This window comes from Anas platyrhynchos, chromosome 1, assembly GCF_047663525.1.
Source record: "Anas platyrhynchos isolate ZD024472 breed Pekin duck chromosome 1, IASCAAS_PekinDuck_T2T, whole genome shotgun sequence".
Lineage (NCBI taxonomy): Eukaryota > Metazoa > Chordata > Aves > Anseriformes > Anatidae > Anas > Anas platyrhynchos.
Window position 1 is genome coordinate 19264818 of NC_092587.1, and position 22731 is coordinate 19287548.

The window sequence follows — 22731 nt, forward strand, 5'->3', positions numbered from 1 at the left end:
TACAGAGCTATGCTAGAACAGTTCTTGAAGACCTGCAGCCTGTGAGAAGGACCCATATTGTATCAGTTCGTGAAGGACTGTAGCTTATGGGAGGAACACCAAACAGGAGCACTGAGAGTGAAGATGACAGTGACAGAAATGAAGCATTATGGATTAACCACAAACTTCATTCTCTGTTCCTCTGTGATGCTCAGGAGTGGAGGTAGAAGAAGGTGGATGAGAGTGGTGTTTTAGCTTGCTTTTAGTTCTCAATGCTATATGCTGTTATTGACAATACATGAAATTAATATTCCCCAAGATGTCTGTTTTTCCCACAACAGTAATTGGTGTGCAAACCCCTGTCCTCATTTGAACAGGCAGTTATTATTATTATTATTATTATTATTATTATTATTATTATTATTATTATTAAATCATCATCATCATCATCATCATTTTCTATCCCTGGCCTGTTGAGGAGGAAGACTGAGAGAGCACTGTGGTAGGCAGCTGGCAGCTAGCCAAGGTCAACCCACCACATTCCCATGGTGTATTCTTTTCTCCCCTTTACTTCTTTAATCTCCTCTGTTCACTAGTTTTACATCTTTATGCCGCTCCTGTTTCATGATGTATTCCCTTGTTTCTCCCTGCTCATTAGCCATCTCTATTTCTGTATGTATCATGTGATACATACAGTATAGCATTAGTAGCTTGAACATTGTTCAAAGAGAAGGATTGCTCTTGAGCATTGCTCAGAGAAAAAGAATGTTGTTATGTTAATTGCTACTTGGAAGAAAAAATGATTGAATATTTAAGAATAAGGAAAAAAATACTCTCTTGCTCTTAAATAAATTTTTCACTAGACCAGTGGGTGTCTTACAGCTTTGAGTTGTTTCACTTTATTCCACAGTTTGTTTTGGCTGTCAAACCTAGAAGGTAGTTCATTCACTGGTTGCTGGTTGGAGGTCATACCATCAGTGTTGGCCCTCTGTCAAACAGATTTTGTTTCATGGCATCCAGGAAAGTACAGTAAACCACTTCTGTAGATTCCAGGTATTACAAAAATTCATCTTTTGCAGACATTCAGCTCATCAAAGATAATTAGAAAATCGTGCCTTCAGAAGGCATTTTGAGGTATGTACAAGTTATTATCAAATGTGAAAACTGCATCTAACTTTCTGTCCTGGTTTCAGTTAGAACAGAATTAATTTTCTTCCTAGTAGCTGGTGGAATGCTGTGTTTTGGCTTAGGATGAGAAGAGTGCTGATAACACCCCGATGTTTTAATTGTTGCAGAGCAGTGCTTATACTAAGCCAAGGACATCTCAGCCTTTTGCTCTGTCCTGCCAACAGGCAGGCTGGGGGTGCAGTAAGAGCTGGGAGGGGACAGACCCAGGACAGGTGACCCAAACTAGCCAAAGGGGTATTCCATACTATCTGACGTCATGCTAAACAATATATAGGGGTGGCTAGCCGGGGGGAGGGGGCCGGACTGCTCGGGGTTAAGCTGGGCATTGGTCAGCGAGTGGTGAGCAATTGCATTGTGCATCACTTGTTTGTACATACTATTATTACTTTCCTATTATCACCATTGTATTATTATTATTATTGTTATTATTATTTTGTTATTATTATTTTCCTGTCTTATTAAACTGTCTTTATCTCAACTTACGGGCTTCACTTTCCATTTCTCTCCCCCGTCCCAGAGAGGGAGGGGGGAGGGTGAGCGAATGGCTGCGTGGTGTTTAGCTGCCGGCCGGGTAAAACCACGACACTTTCCATTTGTGACCCTCTAGGGGTCACTGGTTTTGCCTGTAGTGTAGTGGGAGTAATGTACTTGCATTAACAGTCAAACACTTGACAAATGCATTGATCGTTTCTGTTTTCAGAAAGTTTAACCTATAGTAAAGCTGGATGTTTAATTCTAAGGATGTGAACTTATATGATTCCTATAAAATTAAAATAATTCTCTAAATTTCCAACACTGAATATAGTTCTGAGTTCATAAGTTCAATATATAAGTTAAAAATAAGAACTTAACATTTTGTAGAAAAGTAGTGTATATTCTAGACTGCTGTGAACATAGAAAGTTTCCATCAAAGTGAAATTCCAACAATATTCTTCAGCCTTATTTTCATTTAGAATAAAGGATTACTGGAAACAAATTAACCCATAATGTTTCTCCATCAAACAATATTTCATTCCAGATATTACTCACAATGTACCATCTGTGGCTTTCTTTTTCTTCTCTTTTTAAAATCTCAGAGAAATATAAACTAACTAATTCATAAAATTATTCAGAAATTCTTTCAAAAATAAGATATTTATTGCACAGCAAAGTATATTATTCCCCTGGACATTTTAATCATCTTCATTAAATTATTTTTCCACTGTTAAAGACTATTTTAAAGTAGTTATGAAAATGCAGTCCTGGAAGAAATATAAAATCTATGTTTTATTCTCTCATTTAAATTAGAAATGCTTTTCTCACTAATTTCTATATTCATTATTTTTCTCTTTTCTTTCTGGTTTGTTAACCAGCTACAAAATTCTTTTTAAATTATTTTTTTCCCCACTGTGTTAGTTTTTGTTGCTATTTCTTCCAGAACAACATATTTTTCTACGATTAAGAGGAAGTTGGTACATTTACTTTTTAAAGAAAGATGTCTATGTTCCTAAAGCTTCCTTTTCTGGATGCAAGTTTTAAAAAGAGCGCTGAGATATCTATACAAAATGTATATGTGGTTGATGAAAGTTTTCATCCTCACAGCCCTGGGCACCTCCCTGGAAGTGGAGACTGGCAGGGACAGTGAGGCCTCATTTACAAAGAAAATGTATAGAATGCTCTGTCACAGACTGTAACGGGTTCAGGATTAAAACCTCAGAGACAATACTGCAGGAAATGTCATAGTTTATGAAGTAATGACTATGTCACAAAGGTTAGAAAATCTAAAATGGAGACTGTTTCTTTACAATAAGAAAAAAATACTCACCTTTCTGAATTTTCACTGGCAAGATATTTAACCTAATGGAGTTCCTTAATGGACAGAAATAAATTCATAGGAAAATTGTCCCCCACTTTGTGAGAGTCACAGCCAAAAAGAGCACCTAGCCCGAACATCTGTCTTTTCCATAGCTAAAATGGTAGGAGATTAATGCCACTCTAAGTGGTCTGTCAGTCTGTCATAAACACAGGGAAAAAAAAAAAAAAAAAAAAAAGCAGTATCATTTTGATAACAAATTTAAATCCCATTTTCACAAAGGCAAACACTGCCAAATCCTTAGACTGAGCTTCTTCAGCTTCCCTTTGCCTTCACTAACTCCAGAGAACTGCTGATGTGGATCCCATTTGTGAGCACCTATGCCTTTTCACAAGGGCATTTGTCTCCCTGTATACAGGGCCACACAGGTGTGCCTGTTTCTGATTTATTCATACAAGATAAGAAAAAATAACTTGTTTTCAATACTGTCTTAAGAGGTCATGCTCCTTGCTTACTCATTTGAACGATTTCTATGCAAAATAGAAGTCTTTATCAAATGTGATAATTATCTGATTTATATCTGTAGAAGTGTTATTAAGGTTAAAATCATGTCACTCTTATAAACTCAGTAGGGTTATATCTGATACTTGGAATGAAAAAAATTGAAATTAGTCTAATCAGAATCAGAATAATCCACTGTTTTAGAAGTGCTTTGTCCCAGCATGATCCTGCTTTATATAGAGATGAGAGAAGTGCCTGTTTTTAACTAAAACTTGAGGACATGCTTTGACCATTTACAATTCTGAAATATGTGAGGTGTTATTTATAAGAGTTGTGACTATGTTAGCAGATTTCTCCTTGCTTTTCTTCTATTGGGCTAACTATTTTATATAACTCCAACATGAAACTTGACATTGCATGTTTTCCTCTCAGATTAAAAGTCAGTGTTTCTAAACATTACAAACTAACTCCAACCTGCTAGTGAAAGCAAACAATTCTAATGGCAGTATGATCTCCATACATACTAGGTAGTTTATTAAACATTTGTAAGTTAATATTTATTCAGGTGTATTTGTATATATATAACATACATGTATATAATATAGATAATTTGAATTTATCATTACCTAGATTTCTTATCTACACTTTTAATCCCAAGAAACTGAGTTCTTTCACAATAGTTCAACTCAATTATTTTAATTGAATTCTGTTCTATTACTGTACAAGTACATTCAAAACTGTAAGACCCATTGTTATTCCAAATGTATATTTGGAATACACTTTAGTTATTTGGAATAACTTTAGTTGCCATGAAATTTTGTCTTTCCATTTAATAAATATAATAGACAATTTCTAAAACCTCACTTTAGCTGCCATATATGCCATATAGTCACTTTCTTCTAGAATTCTACACATTTTCCAGTAGACATGTACACAAACATTCCATCTGAGTCAAGTAGCCAGAAACCTCATCCAAAATAAATAAATAAATAAATAAATAAAAATTAAAAATAAAAATAAAGTGTAGTTTAGAAGCTATAAGTGTGCTTAAAGTTTCCATTAAAGAAACTATCTGAAACTTAAAAGTGCAGCCCACAAAACTTCTACCTAATTCATTAAGGTGAATAGGAGATCCATGTCACAATTACATCTCAAAATATTTCCATTGATTTTTTTCCCATCAAATACACCAACATTTCTATAGCAGACAACATTATCAATAGATAACTCTTAATGGCTACAATGTGGCTTCTCCTCATTTGTTCATTATTTCTGTGTTGTCTTAAAAATCAACAGAACGAAATAAAAATCTTCTGCTTTTGAGGCCTGTTCTTCCTGAGGAAATGTTTATTTGATCTGTGTTGTATATCCATGTTTGTATAATTCAACAAGACCTCCAGCCTACGTGCAATTATATATATATTAATATATATATTTATTCAAAGATGAGTCATCAACAACACAAAACTCAATTAACATGAAAAAATAGCCTTTTACTGTTAATGTCTTATCACACTAAGATACAAAAGAAGTATATTAATTCCATGTTTTACCTTGCAAGTTAAATGTTCTAAAAAATGGAACATAAATGACCAGATGCACAAAATTTTCTCAAGGCTGAAAAAAGGTTGATAAGGAACGAAGGTCAGTGAGTAAGTACTGCATAGACTTCATTTTAATTCACTCTTTGCCTCATTAAGGAGTGTAAAAAAATACCAGCTTAATAGTTTAGATTAGATAGCTTTAGGATGGAGCCTATTTAACATTACAAAGTGTCCAGATAAATTTAGAAATTAAATACAACAGTTCTACTCTACAGCAGTTTCAGTGTTGTTGTTGTTGTTGTTTTGGCGGTAAGGGGGGGGAGGGGATAGTTTCTTGGTTGGTTGGTTGATTTCTTTAATGGTGGGATCAGGAATATGTGGAGAATGCATTCAGTAAACCTGAAAGCTGAATTCTCTTCTATATTTTATAACAGCTTCATGGTCTGTTTCACTAACCTGGTAGTTTCTATCCTTCAATGTTTTGATATACTCAGTAACAATCCTCCAAAGACCTACTAGTTTCTGTCTTGTTGAAAGAACTTGAGATAATCCATAATGGTGAAACTTCCTAAATTCTTCCAGCCTGTGGCTATGCAGTAGGGCAGTCATGAGGAACAGAATAATGGCTCACCTTATACAGCCTTTGTGGAAAAATGAGAAAATACAGCAGCCACAAATCACAGCCATGCATTGAACTATGTGAGAGTCTTCAGCTGCATTGTTGTTGGGTAGCATTCTGATATTGATTCTTCCCCATCTACATTTCCCTCTTTAACAGTTTCTTTTGAGAGGAAGAATGTAGCTTCAGTGTTCAGAGAGACTCAAGAAATTTAATTTTTCTTGGTTCCTATAGATGCAATTCAAAGTGATTTCAGTATTCTGTGAGTGTCCTTAGAAAGTAACAGCAATCTAGACAAGAGAAAAGGACAGTAGGGATTAGGCTCCATGTGTTTTTTTTTCCTTTTTTTTTTTTCTTGTATTTTTTTTTTTCATCTCATCACCTCTTCTCCTGCAAAGACCATAATGTTTCTTATTAGTGTTTTTTTTGTTGTTGTTGTTTGTTTGTTTTTCTTCTTCTTCTGAGAGCTACTTAACACTGAGGAGTTTTAAGAATAGAAGCAGGGGGCTTATCAGGTTTTAATATATATTTGTTTATGTTTGTGTTTTTCTTCTGAATGTTTTAGACATTGAAATGAATATAGTTATTTATATACAGCTAGTTATAGAATGTTTTAGTTATAGAAAAATAAGAACGTTAACTAACTGATAAATAATTTCCTACTAACCAGCTTTCTGTTATTTCTTTGCTTTTTTTTTTCAGTGATTCTAAGAAGTAAATGATATTTAGAAGCTTCTGAGAGTAAGTCCACAGTTGTTTTTATTTCGGTTTGTTTTTCTTTGCTGTCTGTGGTGCTTTGTTTTATTTTGTTTTGCTTTGCTTTCCATTTACATTTCTGTAATGTTGTTAAGCTATTATAATACTTTCCCTCTGATCATTACAAATGATGAGTCTCTATTCCACAGACATGGAGTAGAGAGCATCATATTCTAATTCTCCTCTGGCAAATAATTTTCCATCATGAATTGTTTATATTTTTATTGACATAATATTGACAAGTGTTCTTCATGAAAACCTACTCGTTTTCATGATGTAAAAACCTTATTTTGCAAGATTTTCTAAAACCAAATAACATTCCTAGTGTTGCTGCTACATTTGATAAAAGCTTCCTCCTGTTGACAAAAGCATTTTCTGGTGGCAGGAAGGCTTTTTTTCTTGTTTATTATTTCTTTATTTTATGTTTTATGTGTTTGTATTTGTTTTTATTATTTATTTTTATTGTTACATCATGTATCTGTATATCTACATGTTTTCAGTGCAGTACCAGGGTAGCATTGGATTGTGCATTTTATACCTTATGCATTGTATACATCTTGTTACCTCTGCAAAAAAAAACACAGAGAATAACCTATGTGGAAGTTGTCTGATGACATTGTGCTTTGTAATTTTCTATGGTTTTCTTGCTTATATATTCTTATACAGTGTTAAACTGTTGTTATTTTTTATGAAAAAGCAATACTGAAAATGCTGTCATGTCAAATTTACCTAGTAAACACAGTAAAAAAAAAAGAAAAAAAACAAACTAATTTACCCAGATTTTTTTTTTAAAAAAAAGGACCAAAAAAAAAATAAATTAGGTTTTCTACCACTTTTCCATAGTATACAAACAGTTCTTCCAACTTGGAATAAAGTAGGAATTGAGATACTGTCAGAAGAACAAATAGCCAGGGAAGGCAAAAAATGATTATGGTCAGAGGCAAGAAATGAGAGTTGAAGTCATCAGCTGTGCTTTAATACCCTAAATCTATCCTCTATTAATGTAGAAATGGGTGGAAACCTAAAGGCAGAAACAGGAGGTGACATTAGTCTGAATTTAAGAAACTTAAAACTCTGTGCAGTAGTCAAAACATAGGTTTCTAGAGCCATCTGTTGTGACTGACACTATCACACTTAGGTCCATCTACTCCAGAACAGCTTGAATCTGCCATAGGCTTTGACTTATAGACAAAGAGGATTTAATTCAATATCATAAGCATAAACACTTACTAATATTTGTGATGCTACAGGGTATCTAAACAATACCACTCCAACAAAGGAGAGGCAGACTTATTCGAGTTAAATGGCAATCACAGGCACACTGGCACAAGTACAGGGAATCTCAAATGCCGGTCAAAAACTGTAGGTATGAAAGCAAATTAAAATTTAAGCAAGGACCCATGGGTAGTGCATACAACGCATGACAACAGTGAGATCATTACAATCAGAATCTGAATCACATAGGACCAGCATCACAGTTTTCAGGAGTTTAGACAGATGATTTTGAAATGGAGATGTGAAAAAGGCTATTATGGAGAACTCAAAAACATGGAGAATAGTATTAAAATAATAATAATAAAAAATAAAAAGGTTATTGAAGTTCTTGTAGTTCCTAAACTCTAGTCAATTCATAATTTACTTGGGAACTTGTCACTTCAGTCACTTCATCCTGGAATCCTGCTATTTGGGAAGCCTGTTGGAACATCAACAAACTGTATGGCAAATGGGAAGAGCTCCCCTGTATACAATCTAGAATCACCTAATTCCCTAGAGCCTTGAAATGGTTCCTAGCAGATAAATGTCTCTGTGTGAACATGCAAACATCAGTTTTCTAAGTAAACAGTTTTGATTTAGAGTCTGGGTATAAACATATAAATGTCTGCAAAATCTAGAATAAGCTCTGAACCAATAACTGTTGTTTAATGCTGATAATATAACACTTTGTTAGAAGCCCACTGGATGCCATTAAGTTTCTATCTTTTATGCATTTAGCATGTAACTTGAGTACTTACTCAGAAAGTCAGATATTTGAGGTGTTTGAATTCCTGAAAACAAAAAGCTATAACTGGACTTTGTAGCACAAGAGTTGGAGAAGGAGCAAACTCAGTGTGAAGATGATGGACATCTGTGAAATGTAAATAGGCTGGAGGAAACTATGAGCTGGAATACAGATGTACCTTTTCTTAACATCATTGCTGCAAAACTTTCTCACTGAAATGTTTTGAAACTTCTCCTTGTGGGGAAAGATAAACAAACAAATAGTCTCTACAAGCTTATTAATAACTACAAAGAAAAATAACATACAATGCTGAGATAATTATTACTATGTCCTCCAGAACAACAAAGGTGAACACTTCAGTAGAAACAACATCATTTCCCTGATGCTCAGAAACCCAGCCCAAACTCTTCACATGCTTTCCCTTCTGTCTCTAGTTCCTGTCCTTTCTCTTGCCTCTCATCTGAAGGAAAAATGACAACTGAACTCCAATGCATGTTTTTTGTCAGTAGTCAAAATATCTTAAAATCGAGTGTCAGAGCAACACACACAGCAGAAACAGCCTCAAGGCATTCTAAAGTGACAGAGAGGTCATGTATCAATGTCTCCGTATACTCGATACCTATGAGACTGACTTTGCAAACTAAGGTGTTGTTGACAGATCAGCATAAGGACAACAGCAGTCATTCTCATTTAAAGGGTGGTAATAACAACTTACTTTCCTGCATCGGACAAGTTAGCATGTAGGTAACTTTTAATCAACATGGTCATCTACATGTTTATGATGTGCTTCCCTCTTTTTTATCCTCCCATACAAGCTCCCAGATCCAAACATGAGTAAATTCTTGGTTACTTCTCAAGGCATGCACTCCTTTTCTCCCAGAGATTCATGTAGAATTACATAGAAGAACACCTCCAAAAAATAAAAAGCAAAGCTGGATTCCAGAATTCTCAGCTGATGTAAGGTTAAAGTCACACAAAAAACTTATGCATATGGAATGTGGAACACTCAACAAAGCTCCTAAAAGCATTATCATGCAAGCAAAGTCTTGCATAGTTAAATCCTTCTAGCCTCCACTGCACATGCAAATCATGACTGTGAATGCACAAGCAGGGTAGCAATTCTTATAATGTTCATATTCTCATAGTACTTGGGGAATTTTAATGAATACATGTATAATTCATTTAAAAGGAGATAACTGACATGTGGCATACCAGGAACTGTGACCTGTTCTATTGATGTTAATGATAACAGCCTTAGCCAACTATCGTGATGAACCTCCTTGAACCTTACAATACCTCATATATTTTTCCCTTGCTATAAATGTTTTATTTTACCTGATACAATAATGAAATTGTCAAGATAATGAACAGAGTAATCATTTCACACAAATGGCTAACTTTAATTAAAAATCACAGTGTTGACGGCTAAAATATGGGGGTAACAGACCATTGATCAGATTACAGAGCACAGATAATAGAGATTTGGTTATAGATGCAGGGACCTGTGAACCCCATCTTACTAAAGGATGTAATGTTTGCTGTCAGTAAGTAGTGGTCTCAACACATCATTAGTCCATATATATGTAATTCTTTACTCAGCAGTTAAATCTGCAAGGACAAATAATACCTGTAATACCAACTCCTAGTTGAAATTAATGAGGCAATTGCTAAGGTGAGGGATGTCAGTGTTCGAAGAACGTGGTTCCCAGAAGCAATGAATATAAAAGTGTACTTGTTCTTCTTAAGGTATTTGTGCACACTCAGCAAGTTTGCCAATGACACCGAGCTGTGTGGTGCAGTCAACATGCTGGAGGGAAGGGATGCCATCCAGAGGGACCCGGATAAGCTTGAGAGGTGAGCCTGGGTGAACTGCATGAAGTACAACAAGGCCAAGTGCAAGGACCTGCACCTGGGCCGGGGCGATCCCAAGCACAAATACAGGGTGGGTGGAGAATGGATTAAGAGCAGCCCTGATGAGAAGGCTCTGGGGTGTTGGTTGATGAGAAGCTCAACATGAACCAGCAATGTGTGCTTGCAGCCCAGAAAGCCAACTGTATCCTGGGCTGCATCCAAAGAAGCATGGCCAGCAGGCTGAGGGAGGTGATTCTCCTTTGCTCTCTTGGGACCCCACCTGCAGCAATGTATTCATCTCTGGTGTCCCCAGCACAAGAAAGACATGGATGTATTAGAACAAGTCCAGAGGAGGGCCACAAAAATTATCGGAGGATGGGAGCATGTCTCCTACTAAGACGGTCTGAGGAAGTTGAGCTTGTTCAACCTGGAGAAGAGAAGGCTTTGGGTAGACCTTATTTCAGCCTTCCAGTACCTAAAGGGGGAAAGCTGGGGAAGGACACTTTGTCAGGGAGTGTACTGATACGACAAGGGACAATGGCTTTAAACTAAAAGAGGATAGATTTAGACTATGTATAAGGAAGAAATTCTTTACCATGATGATTGTGAGGGACTGGAACAGGTTGCCCAGAGAAGCTTCCATCCCTGGAAGTGTTCAAGGCCAGGTTGAATGGGGCTTTGAACAACCTGATTTAGTGGGAGGTGCTCCTGACCACAACAGTAGGTTTGGAACTAGATGAACTTTAGGATCCCTTCCAACCTAAACCATTCTATGATTCTGTGATTCCATGATTCTTGATATTATATTTCATAGAACCATAGGATCATAGAATGGCCTGGGTTGAAAAGGACCTTAAGGATCATCTAGTTTCATCCCCCCTGCTCTGGGCAGGGTTTCCAACCACTAAAGCAGACTGCCCACAGTCACAGCAAGCCTGGTCTTGAATGCTTCCAGGGATGGGGCATCCACAACCTCCCTGGGCAACCTTCTGTCCCTCACCATCCTCTGAGTGAAAAACATTCTCCTAATTTCCAACCTACATCTCCTCTGTCTTAGTAAACTAAGAGTATTCCCTCTTGTCCTATCACTACCAACACGTATAAACAGGCATTCCCCTTTCTGTTTATACACTCTCTTCAAGTACTAGAAGACTGCAGTGAGGTCTCTCCAGAGCCTTCCAGGGTATGTGGTAGTGAAGAGTAGAAAGACCACTGCCACCCATCTTATGGCGTGCTGCTCCATGGCTATCTAAGCAAGTAATACTCACTACAGAGGGACAGAGAAGTTGGCTTGTCCAAAGAATATCTCAGACCTACACTGTTCTGTGTGTAGTGATCAGTTTCATGTTTTGCTAGTTTCTGTTCTTGCACTTTTCATTACAGGAAAAAGTTTAGAGACTCATCACATATCATAAGGACAGAGAGGATATTACTTTTGACAAGCTCAGGTTCCTCAATCAGGAAAAGCATTGATTCTCTTTCTCTCCATCTGTTTTGGCAGGTGGTGAGAAAAAAGGAAAAGAGAAATAATAAAATTTGGATTACAAATCAAAATGATGAAAGTGATGCTGAAAGACCTGACAGGGTCCAGAACTGTTTGCGGATGTGGATATATCACAGAATCACAGAATCACAGAATTGTCTAGGTTGGAAGAGACCTCAAGATCATCGAGTCCAACCTCTGACCTAACACTAACAAGTCCTCCACTAAACCATATCCCTAAGCTCTACATCTAAACGTCTTTTAAAGACTTCCAGGGATGGTGACTCCACCACTTCCCTGGGCAGCCCATTCCAATGTCTAACAACCTTTTCGGTAAAGAAGTTCTTCCTAACATTCAACCTAAAACACCCCTGGCACAACTTTAGCCCATTCCCCCTCGTCCTGTCACCAGGCACGTGGGAGAACAGAACAACCCCCACCTCGCTACAGCCTCCTTTAATGTAATTATAAAGAGCGATAAGGTCACCCCTGAGCCTCCTTTTCTCCAGGCTGAACAAGCCCAGCTCCTTCAGCCGCTCCTCGTAGGACTTGTTCTCCAGACCCCTCGCCAGCTTCGTTGCCCTTCTCTGGACCCGCTCAAGCACCTCGATGTCCTTCTTGTAGTGAGGGGCCCAAAACTGAACACAGTACTCGAGGTGCAGCCTCACCAGAGTCGAGTACAGGGGGATAATCACTTCCCTAGCCCTGCTGGCCACACTGCTTCTTATACAAGCCAGGATGCCGTTGGGCTTCTTGGCCACCTGAGCACACTGCTGGCTCATATTCAGCCGACTGTCCACCATCACTCCCAGGTCCTTCTCTGCCTGGCAGCTCTCCAACCACTCATCTCCCAGCCTGTAGCTCTGCTTGGGGTTATTGCGCCCCAGGTGCAGGACCCGGCACTTGGCCTTGTTGAACTTCATGCAGTTGACCTCAGCCCATCGGTGCAGCCTATCCAGATCCTCCTGCAGAGCCTTCCTACCCTCGAGCAGATCGATACACGCACCTAGCTTGGTGTCATCTGCGAACTTACTGAGGGTGCACTCAATGCCCTCGTCCAGATCATTGATGAAGATATTAAAGAGGACCGGCCCCAGCACCGAGCCCTGAGGAGTGCCACTGGTGACCGGCCTCCAACTGGACTTGACTCCATTCACCACGACTCTTTGGGCCCGGCTATCCAGCCAGTTTCTAACCCAACGAAGCGTGCACCAGTCCAAGCCAAGAGCAGACAGTTTCTTGAGGAGAATGCTGTGGGAGATGGTGTCAAAAGCCTTGCTGAAGTCAAGGTAGACCACATCCGCAGCCTTTCCCTCATCCACCAAGCACGCCACTTTGTCATAGAAGGAGATCAGGTTCGTCAAGCAGGACCTGCCTTTCATAAACCCATGCTGAGTGGGCCTGATCGCCTGCTTACCCTGCAAGTGTTGTGTGATGACTCTCAAGATAATCTGCTCCATGAGCTTCCCTGGCACTGAGGTCAAACTGACAGGCCTATAGTTCCCTGGGTCTGCCCTCCAGCCCTTCTTGTAGATGGGCATCACGTTTGCTAGCCGCCAGTCAACTGGGACCTCCCCCGATAGCCAGGACTGCTGATAAATGATGGTAAGTGGCTTGGCCAGCTCCTCTGCTAGTTCTCTCAGTACCCTTGGGTGGATCCCATCCAGCCCCATCGACTTGCGCACATCCAAGTGCCATAGCAGGTCGCCAACCATTTCTTCGTGGATAGTGAGGGTCACATTCTGCTCCCCATCCCCTTCCACCAGCTCAGGGTACTGGGTATCCAGAGAACAACCGGTATTGCCGCTAAAGGCTGAGGCAAAGAAGGCATTAAGCACCTCCGCCTTTTCCTCATCTTTTGTAACAAGGTTTCTCCCCACATCCAGTAAAGGATGGAGATTCTCCTTAGTCCTCCATTTTGTACTGATGTATGAAAAAGATTTTTTGTTGTCTTTAACAGCAGTAGACAGATTGAGCTCTAGATGAGCTTTGGCCTTTCTAATTATGTCCCTGCACAGCCTCGCAACACCCTTATAGTCCTCCTCAGTGGCCTGCCCTTTTTTCCAAAGATTATAAACCCTCTTTTTTCTCCTAAACTCAAGCTGCAACTCTCTGTTGAGCCAGGCCTGTCTTCTTCCCCACTGGCTCGTCTTTGGGCACGTGGGGACAGTCCGCTCCTGTGTCATTAAGATTTCCTTCTTGAAGAGCGCCCAGCCTTCCTGGACTCCTCTGCCCTTCAGAACCGCCTCCCAAGGGACTCTACCAACCAGTGTCCTGAGCAGCCCAAAGTCAGCCCTCCGGAAGTCCAATACAGCGGTTTTACTGGTCCCCTTCCTGGCCTCGCCTAGAATAGAGAACTCCACCATTTCGTGGTCACTCTGCCCAAGACAGCTTCTGACAACCACATCCTCCACCAGTCCTTCTCTCTTTGTGAAGAGAAGGTCTAGCGGGGCACCACCCCAGGTAGGCTCACTAACCAGCTGCGTCAGGAAGCTATCTTCCACGCTCTCCTAGACTGCTTTCTCTGGGCTGTGTTGTGCTTCCAGGATATGTCAGGGAAGTTGAAGTCCCCCACGAGAACAAGCGTCGATGATTTCGCAACTTCTGTCAGCTGCCTGTAGAACTCCTCATCCGCCTCCTCATCCTGGTTTGGTGGTCTATAACAGACCCCCACCAGGATGCTAGCCTTGTTGGCCTTTCCTCCGATCCTAACCCACAGGGACTCAACCTTGTCATTCCCAGCCTCGAGTTCCACAACATCGAAAGATTCTCTAATATATAGAGCCATACCACCACCCCTTCTGTGCTGTCTGTCCCTTCTGAAGAGCTTATAGCCAGGCATTGCAGCACTCCAGTCATGAGACTGGTCCCACCACGTCTCCGTGATGGCAACCAAGTCATAGCCTGCCTGCTGCACGATGGCTTCCAGCTCCTCCTGTTTGTTACCCATGCTGTGTGCATTGGTGTAGATGCACTTCAGCTGGGCCATTGCCTTATCCCCCAGCCTTGCCATTGTTCCCCCTGGCACAGCTCCAACAAGCCTTGTTTCAGCCCCATCCCCCATCTTACCTAGTTTAAAACCCTCTCAATGAGCCCCGCCAGCTCCTGGCCCAGGATCTGTTTTCCCCTTAGAGATAGGGACTCGTCAGCGGCCATCAGGTTGGGTGCCGAGTAAAGCGCCCCATGGTCAAAAAAACAAGATTTCTGTGCTGGCACCAGCCTCTGAGCCATGTGTTTATCAGGTGGGCTTTCCGTGGCCTCTCTGTACCCCTCCCTGCCACCATAGGGATAGATGAAAACACCACCTGTACTCCCACTTCCTCCACTAATCATCCCATCCGCCTAAAGTCCTGTTTGATAGCCTTGAGGCTTCTCTCTTCAATGTCATCACTGCCCGCCTGGACTATCAAAAGAGGAGAATAGTCAGAGGGGCGAATCAGGTTGGGAAACTTTCTGCCAATGTCCCTGACCCTGGCCCTAGGGAGGCAGCAGACTTCCGTACGGGTAGGGTCAGGCTGACAAATAGGGCCCTCTGTTCCCCTGAGAAGAGAGTCTCCCACAACAATAACCCTTCTGTCTTTCTTGGTGGAGGCAGTCCTGAGGCGTGGAGTCGACTTCCTCGCCCTAGGCATCCTCCTGGGTACGCTTTCTACCTTTTCCTCAGCTACCAGTCTCTCAAGCTCCAGGGCCTCAAACCTGTTGCATAAGGGCACCTGGGAAGGCAGGGCCGGAAGGGGAGGGCATCGCCTGCCATGTCGAGCAGGGACCTGTCTCCATTCCTCCTCAAATCCCAGATCCCCTCCCTCTGCCCGACGGTGACAGGGCAGGGGATCCACACCCATTTGGGGTGTCTCACCCTGGTACCTCTCCTTGAGGCCCTGCAGGGAGTTGCTCCACCAGTCTATCTCCCGCTCGCACTCCCTGATATCCCTCAACCTCTCCACCTCCTCCTTGAGCTCTGCCACTGTGCAGACCAGATCATCCACCTGCTCATACCTCACGCACGCAGTTTCTCTGCCTCCAGCTGATGGCAGAAACAGGCTCAGACACTCCCTGCATCCAGTGACCTGAACTGCCACATTTTTGGACGGGTTGTCAGTCTGAGTGTGTACTGTCTTCCTGGAGAGAGCACTGTGCCTGGTGGAGACCATTGCAGCCTAGCTAATGGGAGGCTGCCATTACCGGAGGGGTTCATATGCCCTTCCTGCTCGCCCTGCCTGCGCACAATTTCACATTATGGCCTTTATGGCCATTATGTGAAATGCCAAGATTTCATGAGATTCAGCAATGATACTATCTTCTCAAAACTCTCTTCTTTCATTTATTACTGACAGAATAATCACAGCCTTTCCTCCCAGCTGCCTCTACTACCTTTTGGCTATAGTATTACACTAGCCTTTTGGTAATAAAAAAGTTCCCCAGCTTTCATGGTAAGATACAGTCACTGGTCCACAGTGTATCTGAGCTCTCTCCTCTGAACCACCTACCAGTTTACCGTCAGATGAAGAATCAACATTTGAGATTTCTATGTAAAACTCTAAATGTTATTTTGTTTACAAATAAATTTACTAAAAGTTTGGGTCTCTGAATTGGTATAAAATGTGCATTAACTTACCCTTTTGGAAGACAAAGCAAGCCATATGGCAATATACATCTCTACTATGGACAGTTTGATTAACTGTTATTAAAGACTTGAGACCTATGAAAGGGACTTCATCTGAGGGTATGTATAGATGGAGCCACCTTAAGTTCTAAATAAAATATGTTGTATTCATGAATTAAACAACTCTTTCTCATCATCAGAAATATAGGCTAATCCCACAGAAGCAGAGGCAACTAGTGGCAACAGAAAGAATTAAGCAGTTCTAATGAGTGAAGGTTAATGGTTGGCCTCCTTTAAAGCTGCATTCATTATCATTACAAACAGAAAAGAAAAGAGCTGGTGATCAGTAAGACTGAGGATACATAAATTGATTTTATATACTCACACGAGCAAAGGACGTGTTTAGCTACCCAATCCTTCTGTATATATGGCCATGGAGAAGAAGATTTGCAGCACACATATGCTTGAGAGCTACAGTTAGACCAATTCACTTAGTTGCCACCAAACTGTAACAACATTCAGTCATTATCAGTCAAGATGAATCTGAACCAACAACCAAAAGGTAAAAGATTTTGTTACCTATTAGGTTGGTCTTTGTTTGTTTTTTTTTGGGGGGGGAGGGTGAGGGGAAGTGAGGAGGGGTGTTTTTCTGTTTTGTATTGTGGTGGGTGTTGCTTTTTTTTGTTGTTGTTTTGTTTTTGGTGGGGAGGTATTTTTGAAAACGTGAAAGTAATTCTACTTGGGCAATAAATATTTAAACACAATTCGTGGTACATAAATATGTACTGATTCAAGATCTATGAGTCTTAAAAGATTTGATTTTAAAACCAAATAAACAAATTTGCCTGCTTTTCAGCTTTAATAAACTGGGCTATCAGAGATGAATTTCAACCAACGCCATGCTTAAGTTTTAGGATACATTAAATGCATTAGAAGCACAGTATGAGGCCAAGCAAACTGGAAAACCAGTGCCTTGGAATGTCTCTAATAATATTATTTGTGCTACATTTCAATCTGCTCTAGGATAGTCAGTGTTTATAAGGTATGCCTTAAGAAATTTCCATTATTTTGTATATAAATAACAATAATAGTGATTACATACAGAGCATTTTATGTCTTTAAAAAACAGAGATGGTGGCAGATTTTTTTTTTCAGAAAGAGATAGTTCTCTCTTTGAAATTAAATATGATACTAATATGTATGATAGCATTGTATGCATTCTTTTTATGAATTATATCACTATTTAATAAATGTTATTAATAAAAAATTAAAAACTCACACCGTATAGTAATCGATAAGAGCAAATCAATTCACTTTGAGTGGTAAAACCGAAACCTGTTTCAAGCAGAAACCTGGATAGGGACAAAGGCATAACATTATGTTATACCTACAAGGAGAGACTTTCAGAGAGACTTTCAGGAGAGACTTTTTAATTTTTCCGCCACATAGTGACAAGCATACACACTTTCTCCCTTAAGCAGTGTAACCAAATAAGCTTCCTTTTTTTAAGCCCATTAACATTATCAAAATTTGTCAAGATAAAGAAACTTTGAAGAGTCTCACTCTGTTACGTCTGAATGCCACTTTAGCTCTTCTGAATATAAGAGCTAAAGCTGACTATATAGCTTGAAGGTGAAACATTCTGAGAAGAAATATGTTTATTTTTCTAATGTCTGTTGATGGTAAATATTAGCAACATGATTCATGAGTATTTCTTTATTATGACTCGCTAAATATTAATATTACCTTATACATGTCCAAAGAAGGTTAAAGAAGCTGTGAAGTGTCTAGAAAATTAGTCCTGTGAAGAGCAACTGAGGAAATTGCAGTTGTTTAGCTTGCAGTAAAGAAGGCTCAGGGAGACCTTAGTGTACTTTACAATTACCTTAAAGGAAGTTATAACAAGGTGGGGATTGGGCTCTTCTCCAAAGCACAAGGTGATAAAATTAGGTGAAATGGCCTCAAGTTGCACCAGGGGAGGTTTAGGTTGGGTATTAGGAAAAAAAAATCTTCCTGACAGAGTTGAGTGGAAAAAGCCCTGCCTGACCTAAAATCTGGTCACTACTGGTGTCCCACAGGGCTCGGTACAGGGGCCAGTTCTCTTCCAATACCTTCATTGATGATCTGGATGAGGGCATTGAGTGCACCCTCAGTAAGTTCGCAGATGACACCAAGTTAGACGCATGTATCGATCTGCTCGAGGGTAGGAAGGAGGATCTGCAGGAGGATCTGGATAGGCTGCACCGATGGGCTGAGGTCAACTGCATGAAGTTCAACAAGGCCAAGTGCCGGGTCCTGCACCTGGGGCGCAATAACCCCAAGCAGAGCTACAGGCTGGGAGATGAGTGGTTGGAGAGCTGCCAGGCAGAGAAGGACCTGGGAGTGATGGTGGACAGTCGGCTGAATATGAGCCAGCAGTGTGCTCAGTTGGCCAAGAAGCCCAACGGCATCCTGGCTTGTATAAGAAGCAGTGTGGCCAGCAGGGCTAGGGAAGTGATTATCCCCCTGTACTCGACTCTGGTGAGGCTGCACCTCGAGTACTGTGTTCAGTTTTGGGCCCCTCACTACAAGAAGGACATCGAGGTGCTTGAGCGGGTCCAGAGAAGGGCAACGAAGCTGGCGAGGGGTCTGGAGAACAAGTCCTACGAGGAGCGGCTGAAGGAGCTGGGCTTGTTCAGCCTGGAGAAAAGGAGGCTCAGGGGTGACCTTATCGCTCTTTATAATTACATTAAAGGAGGCTGTAGCGAGGTGGGGGTTGTTCTGTTCTCCCACGTGCCTGGTGACAGGACGAGGGGGAATGGGCTAAAGTTGTGCCAGGGGTGTTTTAGGTTGAATGTTAGGAAGAACTTCTTTACCGAAAAGGTTGTTAGACATTGGAATGGGCTGCCCAGGGAAGTGGTGGAGTCACCATCCCTGGAAGTCTTTAAAAGACGTTTAGATGTAGAGCTTAGGGATATGGTTTAGTGGAGGACTTGTTAGTGTTAGGTCAGAGGTTGGACTCGATGATCTTGAGGTCTCTTCCAACCTAGACAATTCTGTGATTCTGTGATTCTGTGAATAGGTTGCCCAGGGAAATGCTTGAGTCACCATCCCTGGAGGTCTTCAAGAAACGCGTAGACTTAGTAGCATGTTTTAGTGGTGGGCTTGTCAGTACTAGGTTAAAGGCTGGACTAGATGAACATAGAGATCATTTCCAACCTGAACGATTCTGTGAGTCTATATGATACTGAAACACTTAAAGGATCCGCTTTTTTATATAACAAATGTTAATGTCATAAAATTTGTTCATAATTTCAGAAGATATAAAGCACTGTTAATGTCTGACCATCTGACCATGCTCAATATCCCCGTAAAGTCTCAGATTATATATTATGTCCATTATATTTTTTCTTTTAGCATTACTGTTCTTTTCATTTAGTAAAGTGCAAATGTAGCCAATTTTGAAGGTAGAAACAAGTAACTTTGGCAGCATTTATGAAAAAGACTGCAAGACCAAGCTATATCTTGAACTGATATGTCAGACCTCACATGCTAAGAAGAAAAGAAATGACACATAATGCACAAGTTAACATTAGAAGTCTATGTTTTACAGCAAAGTAATCCTAGGTAAATCAGTGGACTTGTTTTTGCTCTAGACTTGTTCTTGATAACACAGATGTTTTTCAGTGCCTTTTTACACTCCTCATGTCATGCTTTTAACTAACATTAGCCTGCCTTTAAAAATTACATATATTTTTCAATTCCCATAGATCTTCATTTACTAAACAGTCTAATTGTACAATCTTCATTGCTTTCTGCTCTTCGTCCCTCTCACAGAAAGCCAAAGTATCACAGGCTGTCAAAATCAATCTGTCATTATCTTGGGAAATAACATTGCAAGTAAGCATGTGAAAGGGTGGTCTTAGAATATTTCTGTCAATTAATTTTCACTACAGACAGTCACACATTTGGAGTCTACCCTAGCTGGGATTTCAGTGGTCTTCCCATGTTAGTGGAGCTGCTGTGTCCATTGCCAGCAATGCAAGTTTTCACAGAGAAACCTAGAGCTAGCTGGAAGATGGAGGCAGCTGTGCATTGTTTCTGTGTTTTGATAAACAGAATACTTAATCTCTTTTTTTTTTCTGAAACACTCAGAGATATTCATAATGCAACATCATATGTCTCTCAGTATTTTAGAGAGGCAGGTTGGGATGGAGTTAACTTTCCCCACAGCAACTCACAAAACAATGTTTTGTCTACTGCTGAGCAATGTTGGCACAGCAAAAGTCTCTCTAAGCACCACTTAAGGCCGGGAGGCTGGGGGTGGGGAAGAGGTGGGATGGAGAAAGCTGACCTAAACTAACCAAAGTGATATTTCCATACCATATGATGTCACGCTCAGAAATAAAAGGTGGGAAAAGGGAATGGGAGACGGAGCTCTATCCTCCCCAAAAATCACTATGTGTATTGAGGCCCTGCTTCTCCCAATACATGGTTGAACATTGTTCATTGATCAGAAGTAGAGAAATTTTTCTCCCTCTTTGCTTCCATGCAGCCCTTGATTTATTTTTTTTTCTCATTCTTTTCCCTTCAATTAAATTATCTTTACCTCAACCCCTCAACCTGTGAGCTTTTTTGTTTTCCCATCATATTTTCTTTCTCCCCCTTCCCTTCCTTTGAGAAAGAGAAGTAGGAGAGACATTGTGGTGGAATTGATCAAGATGAAAACACCACGTCTTGTGGCTTATCCTCCCATTTGTAAATGGAAATTAAAATTTCCTCTGTCTGTCCTTTCTGCTTTGAGCATGACTTCATGCAACACAGGACAGACACAAGCTGACTTCATGTATATCCTAAACACTGCAGTCCCTGTAATGGAGACAGTCCAAGCAGGTTCTCTTCCAGACATTTTCACTGGGAAGTTAAATAGTACTTTTGACAAAAACTAACTTTTGTACAGAATGTGATAAGGACAACACAGCTTTTTACCTATTAAATATATTTAGCACCATAGACCAGCCCATAAATAAGCTCTGGGTGAGCGATCTTTCTGTCTACTTTTTTTTGTTTGTTTGTTTGTTTGTTTGTTTGTTTGTTTTATGTTACAAGATTCAGAAGAAATACATCATGGTTGCAAAGCTGAGATGAAATTCTGCAAGTCATGTAACATTACTACAAGATTCTACTTTCACATTAATCAGATTGTTCTTTTCCAAATATAAAAACTAGAAAGGTTTCATTTGGTTTTGTTTTATCAAGCTGTACTTAACAATACTTATGATTGAAAAGGTTAATCATTTTCCTAAATAAACTTAATGCTCACCACCTGTGGAAGACACACAGTGGAAAGAAAATTCCCAATTCTTTGGTTGTAAGCAACCAAATGAATAGCTATTTTGCTCATGTTTCAATTTATTTAAACATATGTTGTAAAAAAAAAAAAAATCTTCTGACGTTTGTAAAATATCCATATTATGCTACAATGCACATGAAACTTGTTTGTAACTGCCTGTTAAAATATATTATGAACTATAAATAACCCTTGTAACAAAATGATATTTTTTCAATGTGTACAACACATTATTCTACTGTTAATGTCCATGATGTCCATGATCTATTTATGTTCTTTGCGTCAGGTGCAACCTTTGGTCACTTACGCTACTTGGAAATGGAAGATGGTGCTCATTTTACTCACTGTTTAAGAATTCAATCCATCATATGTTACATGCTACAAATTTTCACAAATTCCAGAAGAAAGGAAATACATGCTGAGATAGCTAACAATATCTCTGATTTTGCATTGTTCCAGAAATATATGAAGAATGGGAACATGGGAAAAGGCAATTTTGAAATTTTGGAAACATTACACAAATGCTACTATTTTATCAATTACAATAAACACTAGATAAGATCTAGAGCATTTCCCAGGGCTATTCAATTTACTTTGCTGACTGTTTTGCCAGCAAACTCAGAAAAACCTTTCTAAGGCTGATATTCTGTTGTCATTTTCAAAATGCATTAAAGCCTTTTCACCATTTCATATTCAATTTGCAAAGAATGCAAATTTTGCCACTAAAGTTTAACCATCATTTGAAAAACAAAGACAGATCAAAGGCAAAGCCTTAGTTCTGAATCATCTTTTCTTATCACAGCCTCAGAATGATCACCTATATTTATATTTCTGTCAGATCTCATCACTGAAGATCAATTCTACTGTTTCTGCCCTGGATCTTCACACTTTTAATAGTTTTGAAAATATTTTTCACAAGTGATAAAACTACTTCACTTTATTTATTTATTAGTAAGGAAGTGTTATTTTAATCTGTTACAAATTCAAAACAGAACATTCTACTTTGGGTCAGATTTTCATTTGCATATGTTGTCACAGATTAAAAGATCCAAATTTTCTCTAACTAATGATCTGATATGACACATAA

At 39.8% G+C, this 22731-nt stretch overlaps 1 long non-coding RNA gene across 1 annotated transcript; it reads left to right on the forward strand.

Annotated features, from left to right (window-relative positions):
• Positions 1-1465: 1465 nt before the first annotated feature.
• LOC119715621 (uncharacterized) lies at positions 1466-18416 on the forward strand. The gene is made up of 4 exons (XR_011806613.1): positions 1466-1506; positions 6326-6364; positions 10125-10232; positions 11731-18416. It is a non-coding gene; the product is annotated as an uncharacterized lncRNA (long non-coding RNA).
• The last annotated feature ends 4315 nt before the right edge of the window (positions 18417-22731 follow it).